At 45.2% G+C, this 9,278-nt stretch overlaps 1 non-coding gene across 1 annotated transcript; it reads right to left on the reverse strand.

Annotated features, from left to right (window-relative positions):
* Positions 1-1,102: 1,102 nt before the first annotated feature.
* Positions 1,103-1,175, reverse strand: trnaf-gaa (transfer RNA phenylalanine (anticodon GAA)). The gene has a single exon. It is a non-coding gene; the product is annotated as a tRNA-Phe (tRNA).
* Positions 1,176-9,278: the final 8,103 nt, after the last annotated feature.

A 9,278-nucleotide genomic window follows, 5' to 3' on the forward strand; every position in this document is an offset into this window, starting at 1 on the left:
TTGCTAAGTTGGAGGCTATGTTCTTGGGGGACCTCAAGGAAGTTCCAGAGGCTGAAAGTGGCCCTAGGTTCCCCTTTAGATGGTCACAGGTGGGTTTCTGATACCCAGGTATCTTTATTACCTCCATGTTTGATCAGTTATTTCGGACTAATGTTGCTCACCTGCTTGACAATATTTGGCAGGATCTTCAGAGATGGAAGGCTTTTCCAATTTCTTACTTGGGCCAAATAGCCCTTATTAAGATGAATGCTCCCTATAATGTTTTCTGGGTCAACATTGGGGAAACCTATGGGTTGGCTAAGTTCCTTCGTCTAGTGTCGTGGTCGGTCCCTCATCAAAATTACTAAATTGCAGTTGCCTCAAGGATGGGGAGGAGTTGATTTCACAGGTATCAGGAGTTATCAATTGGGTTCCCTGTTGTCCTTTGTGTGCAAGTAACTATCCAGTCTCAATATGGCTGGATATCAAGGCCTCCCAGGCAAAGTGCCCTCTTATTAACCTATTGTTCATGGATAAGATGAGGACAGTTATGGACTACTGCCAAAACCCCATTGTTATGAGTACGGTCAAGGCATGGAGGGCAATGCGTGAGACTGAGAGTTGGTTATCCAAGACTTTGCCACTCACTCCCATAGTTGGTATGCCAGGGTTCCGACTAGGGATGGTGGACTCAGGGTTCAAACTATGGGCAGCGAGATGAGTTTCAAGTTTGGGAGACTTGTTTGAGGGGGAGTTATGTTGTCTTTCGAGCAACTGAGCCGTAAATACTGGCTGCCCAGCAGAGATCTTTACTATTTTTTTCAGGTTAGGGATTTCATCAAGAAGAAGACTACACTTCTCACTGAGCCCTATAAGCCTGATATTTAGAGATTGTTGCTACGTTCCACAAGCACCCTTTCGGTTAGTGCCCTTAATCGCCTGCTGGGGCTACATAGAACATACATAGAAGGATACAGCGCAGTACAGGCCCTTCGGCCCTCGATGTTGCGCCGACCGAATCCTACCTAACCTATACTAGCCCAATAACTTCCAAATGCCTATCCAATGCCCGCTTAAATGACCATAAAGAAGGAGAGTTCACCACTGATACAGGCAGGAAACATGCCGAAACCCGGGATTGAACCAGGGACCTTTAGATCTTCAGTCTAACGCTCTCCCAACTGAGCTATTTCGGCTGACCTAGTGCCTGGCAGGATATTAACTGGATATGTGAGGTTTGGGAGAAAGAGCTAGGAGTGGAGATCTCTTCTGAAATATGGGAGGACATATGGGAGAATGTGCGAAAGATCTCAATTTGTAATAAGACATGCGCTTTGCAGTTAAAAGTTCTGCATGGGGGTTCATTTGGTACCGGACCATCTGGTGAAGTTTAAAAAAGGGACATCGCCAACGTGGCCCAAATATAAAATAAGTGTAGGTACTCTTACCCATTGCTTCTAGACATGCCACAGACTCCATGCTTATTGGAGCATGGTGGCAGGAGAGATAGGGAGGGGTATTGAGGATCAAAGTTAAAGTAGACCCGATATCTCTCCTAGGTCTACCAAATTTATCATCTTTAGATGGGCATGGGAAGGAACTATTTAATATTCTTATTTACTGTACATAGAAGAAAATTCTGATGAATTGGATGTCTGAGGAAATTAATTCTGGAGCACATTCCCTTGGATTTTTTTTACAGATATGGTGCACCATAGAACAGACCTTTTTTAGAAGACATAGCAGCAATTTTTGAGTTATTTGGACACAAATCTGTCTGCTATGTTAATTCGTTTAACCAGGGTAGGTAGGTTCGCTCACCCCGGATCCTGGAGGGGTGTCTCCTGAGTTAATACGGGTACATACACAATGCTCTCGTTTTTTTGTTTGGGAGCTTTGCACCGAGCATTGTTATTTTGTGTTCTTGTGTGTCCTTTTGTTGTTTTTTTGTTTTATTAGTCACTTACGTATTGGTGTTGTTTTGCATAGTGTTTATAGAGTAGGTTAGTAGTTAGTAGATAGTAATTGAATTGTAATTTGCGTTTTTTTATTATACTGGTATTTGTTATATTTTCAATAACTTTATATTTTTGTAAAGTCAAAAAAATATTTTTTTTTGCTATTAAATATATTTACAAAAAAAAATGTGCCTGGTCTTTTGAATGAGAAACTCATCATATTTGGGACTGTTTATGAAACAATAAATGGGCACTTTAAAAAGTACAAGAGATAAACTAAACTTTCAAATGAAAAATGAATCTGAAGATGGTGTTAGTGTGAATGTCAAGTGAAATCTTACAATATACCAACTTGCCCATATTTCAGGTAGTAATCCAGAGATTGGCACCCTGGACATTCTGTTTTCTGATTTCACTCTTAACTGTTCAAACTCTTTCGGCAGAATCTCCTTTAAAGACCCACTAGTGTCATTGGTCAAAGTGTGGATGACAACGATGATGATAGGAGCTCTACCCCATTCCAAATACTTTTCTAACCCTGAGGAGATATCTGTAACCCTGGCACTGGATATCAGTCCATCTTACTTGTCAATAATGATAAATCTAAAAATTTAGTATTCAATTCACTTCCAGTTCAGCTCAAATTAATTTCAATGGATTTTAAATCTCTCAAATTTTGAAGACATAGCTTATATATCTTGATTTTCCAAAAAAATTAGGCACATAGGTTCACAGGTTGAGAGGAACACAACATCCATTTTAGTAAAGCCTACAACTTGAACTGACAGAATAATGAAAGATGAGGTGTTTGTATTATTTTAGCTTAAGAGGCATACAACTTAAAAAAAAACTGGATTTGCATTATGTTTACCTGTGCTTTGATGTTTAAAAAGTGCATTTTCCTGCCAATGCTGCAATTTGGATGAGAAACAACTATGCTAAGCTCAACTATGGGTAATCACAAAGGAATTAAGGGAAAGTTAGCTGGAGTGGGCTGGGAAAGGAGTTGTTAAAAAGTGTGGCATTGGAAAAGCTCAGCAGGTCAGCCAGCATCCAAGCAGCAGGGAAATTGATGTTTTGGGCATAAGCCCTTCATCAGGAATGTTGGGGGGAGTGGGGTTGGGGGAAGGTGGGGAAACTAAAAGATAAATAGAAGGTTGGGTGTGGAAGCAAGGTAACTGGGAAGGCAATAGGTAGTTACAGGTTGGGGGTGATAGTGAAAGGTGGGAGGGGAGTGTGGAGCAGATAGGTGGGAAGGTGGATGTACAAGTAGGGCAGTTCAAGAGGGCAATGCCAAGTTGGAGAATTTGGAATGAGTTGTGGGGGGGGGGGGAGGGGAAGGGAGACAAGGACACTGGTGAAGTCAACATTGATGTCATGTGGTTGAAGAGTCCCAAGGCAAATGATGAGGCGTTCTTCCTCTAGTTGTCGTGTGGTTTGGATTTGGTGGTGGAGGAGAACTGGGACTTGCATGCCCTTAGCAGAGTGGGAGGGGGAGTTGAAGTGGTTGGCCACAGGGCGTTGAGCTGTTTGGTGAGTGTGTCCCAGAGATGTTCCCTGAAACATTCCACAAGTTGGCGTCCTGCCTCCCTAATGTAGAGGAGACTACATTGACAACAACGGATACAGTAGATGAGACGTTTGGATGTGCAGGAAAATCTCTGCCGGATGTGAAAAGATCTTTTGGAACCTTGGATGTACGTGAGAGGTGCAGGTTTTACACCTCTTGTGGCAGCATGGGAAGGTGCCAGGAATGGAGGGTGAGTTGGTTGGAGGGCATGGACCTAATGAGGGAGTCACAAATGTAGGGGGTAGAAATGGGGGAACGATAATTTGCTGTACCTGGAGATTAGTGCAGTAGAAGGTGAGGACCAGGGGGGTTCTATCCTTGTTGTGGGTGGAGGGGTGGGGTTCAAGGGTGGTGGTGCAGGAAGTGGAGGAGGTACGCTGGAGAACATCATTGATAATGTGGAAGGGGAAATCGTGGTCCTTGAATTAGGAGGACATCCAAACTCATAGTCCCAGAACCCCACACCGCCCAGATCCACCTCTTACCCAAAATCCACAAACCTGACTGCCCTGTTTGACCTATTGTCTCACCTGCTTCTGCCCCATTGAACCTATCTTCTCATATTTTGATACTATCCTGTCCCCCTTGGTCCAGGAACACCCACATATATTTGGGACATCATCCACACCCTCCGCCTCCTCCATGACTTTCATTTCCCCAGCCCCCAAAGCCTCATCATGTAAATGTCCATCTGCCATGGCAAAGGCCTCCAAGCCCTCTGTTTCTTCCTCTCCCATCAACCCACCAGTACCCCTCCACTGACACACTCATTCGATTGGCAGAACTTGTCCTCACCTTCAACAACTTGTTCTTTGAATCCTCCCACAGCCTTCAGAACAAAGGGTATGGACACCCACATGGGCCACAGCTATGCCTGTCTCTTTGTAGGATATGTGGAACAGTCCATCTTCCACTGTTACACTAGCACTATTCCCCACCTTTCCCTCCACTACATCAATGACTCTATCGGTGCCACTTCGTGCTCCCACAAGGATGTTGAACAGTTCATCAACTTCACTGATACCTTCCACTCTGACCTTACGTTCTGCTGGACATGTCAGACATCACCCTCCCCTCCCTGGACCTCTCCTTCTCCATCTCCAGCGACTGCCTCAATTGGACATCTATTTCAAATCCACTGACTCCACAGATACCTATACTACACCTCCCCCCAACACCAGCACCCACCCCCGCTCCCTTCCCCCTCAGAAAAACACAATCTCTTTCTCCTAGTTCCTCCGCCTCCACCATATCTGCTCCCAGGAGGAGCAATTCCACTCTAGGACATCTCAGATGGCCTTCTATTTCAAGGACCACAATTTCCCCTCCAATGTGATCAATAATGCCCTCCAGTGCAAATCCTGCACTTCTTGAACCTCTGCCCTCAAACCCTACCCATCCAACCAAAACAAGGATGGAAACTACCTGATTCTCACCTTCCATTCCACCAATCTCCATATACAGTGCATGTCCACCCCCCATTTCCACCACCTACAATTAGACCCCACCACCAGAGATATATTTCTCTCCCCAACCCTATCTACAAAGACCATTCCCTCCATTACTCTCTGATTAGGATCAAGGCCCCGACCAGCCCATCTTCCACTTCTTTGCCATCTCACCTCCCACCACACCTCTGTCCAAGGGTCCAATGGGTCTTTTCATATCCAGCAGAGATTTTCCTGCACATCTAAACACCTCATCTACTGTGTCCATTGCTCTCGATGTGGTCTCCTCTACATCAGGGAGACAGAACGCTTACTCATGGAAAGTTTCAGTGAACACCTCTGGGACACACATCAACAACCCCACAGCCCTGTGGCCGACCACTTCAATTTCCCCCTCCCATTCTGCCAAGGATATATAAGTACTGGGCCTCCTCCACAGCCAAATCCAAGCCACCTGATGACTGGAAGAAGAACGCTTTATCTTCTGCCTTGGGACCCTTCGACCACACAGCATTTGCATTGACTTCACTGGTTTCCTTATCTCTCCTCCTGCCACCTCTTCCCAGATCCAACTCTCCAACGTGGCACTGTCCTATTGAACTGTCCTACCTGTCCATCTTCCTTCCCACCTATCCGCTCCACTCTCCCCAGTGACTTATCATAACCCCTTCATCTACCTATCACCTTCCCAACTACCTTCACCCCACCCCCACCTCCTATTTACCTCTTAGCCCCCTTCCCTCCCTCCACATTCCTGATGAAGGACTTATGCCCAAAACATCAACTCTCCTGCTCTTCGGATGCTGCCTGACCCGTTGTGCTTTTCCAGTGCCACACTTTTTGACTCTGATCTTTAGCATCTGCAGTCCTCACTTTCTCTTGGGAAAGAAGTTGAGCAGTAAAGCTGGTTGAAGAACAATGGCTGATGTTCAAGAAAGTAGTTCATGGCTCACAGCAAGGATATATCCCAGTGAGAAAGAAGGATTCCAGGAAGGGGATAAGCCAACCAAAATTAACCACAGAAGTTAAAAGTAGCTCCAAGTTAAAATGAAACGATTTGGCAATGTTTAGTACTAAGACTGAATATTAGGAAAGTTCTAAAAAATAATTACAGTGGTGGAAAGGACGATGGAGGAAGACTTGCCATCTGAGGTAGTTTGGGCTGAGGTTAGAAATAGGAAAGGTGAGGTCACCCTGTTAGGAGTTTTCTACAAGCCTCCTAATAGTCCGAGAGAAGTAGAGGAAAGTATTGCGAGGATGATTCAGGAGAAGAGTGAAAGTAGCAGAATGGTTGTTATGGGGGACTTTAACTTCCCAGATATTGACTGGGAAAGCTATAGCTCGAGTTTGTTAGATGGGTCGGTGTTTGTCCAATGTGTGCAGGAGGGTTTCCTGACACAATATGTAGACAGGCCAACAAGAGGTGAGGCTATACTGGATTTGGTTCTAGGTAATGAACCAGGCCAGGTGTTAGACTTGGAGGTAGGTGAGCACTTTGGGGACAGTGACCACAACTCGGTGACTTTTACTCTAGTGATGAAGAGGGATAAGTGTGCACTGCAGGGCAAGAGTTATAGCTGGGGGCAGGGAAATTATGATGCAGCGAGGCATGACTTAGGATGCGTGGATTGGAAAAATATGCTTCAAGGGAAGAACACAAATGATATGTGGAGATTGTTCAAGGAACAGCTATTGGGTGTCCTTGATAAGTATGTACCAGTCAGGCAGGGAGTAAAGGGTCTTGTGAGGGAGCCGTGGTTTAATAAGGAATTGGAATCCCTTGTGAAAGGGAAGAGGGCGGCCTATGTAAAGGTGAGGCATGAAGGTTCAGTTGGGGCGATTGAGAGTTATAAGATAGCCAGGAAGGATCTAAAGAGAGAGCTAAGAGCAGCGAGAAGGGGACATGAAAAGTCCTTAGTTGGTAGGATTAGGGAAAACCCAAAGGCTTTCTATAGGTATGTCAGGAATAAAAGGATGACTAGGGTAGGTATCGGTCCAGTCAAGGATAGTAATGGGAAGTTGTGCGTGGAGCCGGAGGAGATTGGAGAGACACTAAATCAATACTTTTCGTCAGTATTCACTCAGGAACAGGACACTGTTGCTGATGTGAATATTGAGTCACAAGTGATTAGAATGGATGGCCTTGAGGTATGTAGGGAAGAGGTCTGGGGAATACTCAAAAGGATGAAAATAGATAAGTCCCCTGGGCCTGATGGCATTTATCCTAGGATCCTCTGGGAAGCTAGGGAGGAGATAGCGGAGCCATTGGCCTTGATTTTTATGTCGTCATTGTCTACGGGAATAGTGCCAGAAGACTGGAGGATAGCGAATGTGGTCCCCTTGTTCAAGAAGGGGAGTAGGGATAGCCCAAGTAACTATAGGCCAGTGAGTCTCACTTCTGTTGTGGGCAAAGTCTTAGAGAGAATTGTAAGGGATAGGATTTATGAACATCTGGATAGGAATAATGTGATCAAGGATAGTCAGCATGGTTTTGTGAAGGGCAGGTCGTGCCTCACAAACCTTATTGAGTTCTTTGAGAAGGCGACCAAGGAAGTGGATGAGGGTAAAGCAGTAGATGTGGTGTATATGGATTTTAACAAGGCGTTCGATAAGATACCCCATGGTAGGCTAATGCAAAAACTACGGAGGTATGGCATTGAGGGTGCATTAGAGGTTTGGATTAGGAATTGGCTGGCTGGAAGGAGACAGAGGGTAGTAGTTGATGGTATAGGTTCATCTTGGAGTGCAGTTACTAGCGGTGTTCCACAAGGATCTGTTTTGGGACCATTGCTGTTTGTCATTTTTATAAATGACCTGGAGGAGGGGCTTGAAGGCTGGGTGAGCAAGTTTGCGGATGACACGAAAGTCGGTGGAGTTGTGGACAGCGCAGAAGGATGTGGCAGCTTACAGTGGGATATAGATAAGTTGCAGAGCTGGGCAGAAAGGTGGCAAATGGAGTTCAATGTAGGTAAGTGTGAAGTGATTCACTTTGGTAAGAGTAACAAGAAGATGGAGTACTAGGCTAATGGTCGGATACTTGGTAGTGTGGATGAGCAGAGGGATCTTGGTGTCCATGTACACAGATCTCTGAAAGTTGCCACCCAGATAAATAGTGCTGTGAAGAAGGCATATGGTGTACTGGGCTTTATTGGTAGAGGAATTGAGTTCCGGAGTCCTGAGGTCATGTTGCAGTTGTATAAGACTCTGGTGCGGCCTCATCTGGAGTATTGTGTGCAGTTTTGGTCACCATACTATAGGAAGGATGTGGAGGCATTGGAACGAGTGCAGAGGAGGTTTACCAGGATGTTGCCTGGCATGGTAGGAAGATCGTATGAGGAAAGGCTGAGGCACTTGGGGCTGTTCTCATTGGAGAAAAGAAGGTTTAGGGGAGATTTGATAGAGGTGTACAAGATGATTAGGGGTTTAGATAGGGTTGACAGTGAGAACCTTTTTCCGCTAATGGAGTCAGCTGTTACTAGGGGACACAGCTTTAAATTAAGGGGAGGTAGGTATAGGACAGATGTTAGGGGTAGATTCTTTACTCAGCGGGTTGTGAGTTCATGGAATGCCCTGCCAGTAGCAGTGGTGGACTCTCCCTCTTTATGGTCATTTAAGCGGGCATTGGATAAGCATATGGAGGTTATTGGGCTAGTATAGGTTAAGTAGGCTTTGGTCGGCGCAACATCGAGGGCCGAAGGGCCTGTACTGCGCTGTATTTTTCTATGTTCTATGTTCTAATAACAGACTAAAAATAGAAGGAGAAGATGTCCATTTTCATCGATGACATAGATGAGAATGTAGAGGGATAATAAGTAAATGACATAAAGATTGGCTGAGTGGTTGACAGTGAGGACGAAGGTCTTCAGCTACAGGAAGATATGGACAGATATTGATATAGAGTTGAAGTGCGTGGCACTGGAAAAGCACACCGGGCAGGCTTTATCCAAGGAACAACATTTTGGGCATAAGCCCTTCATCAGTAATGAATAGCCTGATCTCCAGCATCTGTAGTCCTCACTTTCTTCTCGATATCGATATAGGGTTGGACAGATCAGGGCAGATAGAACTTAACCCTGATAACTGCGAGGTGATACACTTTGGAAGAAGCAATGAGACAAATAAGTTCTCAATGAATGGCAGGACACTAGGTAGCTCAGAGGAAATTTGGGGTCCTTGTCCCTGAAAGTGGCTGGACAGATTAACAGGGTAGTTAAGGCATATGGACGCTTGCATTTATCAATCAAGGCGTAGATTATCAGAGCAGGGACGTTATGTTGGGGCTGTACAGCTCCATTGATCCGGCCGCAATGAACGAACTTTGTT

This window comes from Hemiscyllium ocellatum, chromosome 14 (assembly GCF_020745735.1).
Source record: "Hemiscyllium ocellatum isolate sHemOce1 chromosome 14, sHemOce1.pat.X.cur, whole genome shotgun sequence".
NCBI lineage: Eukaryota > Metazoa > Chordata > Chondrichthyes > Orectolobiformes > Hemiscylliidae > Hemiscyllium > Hemiscyllium ocellatum.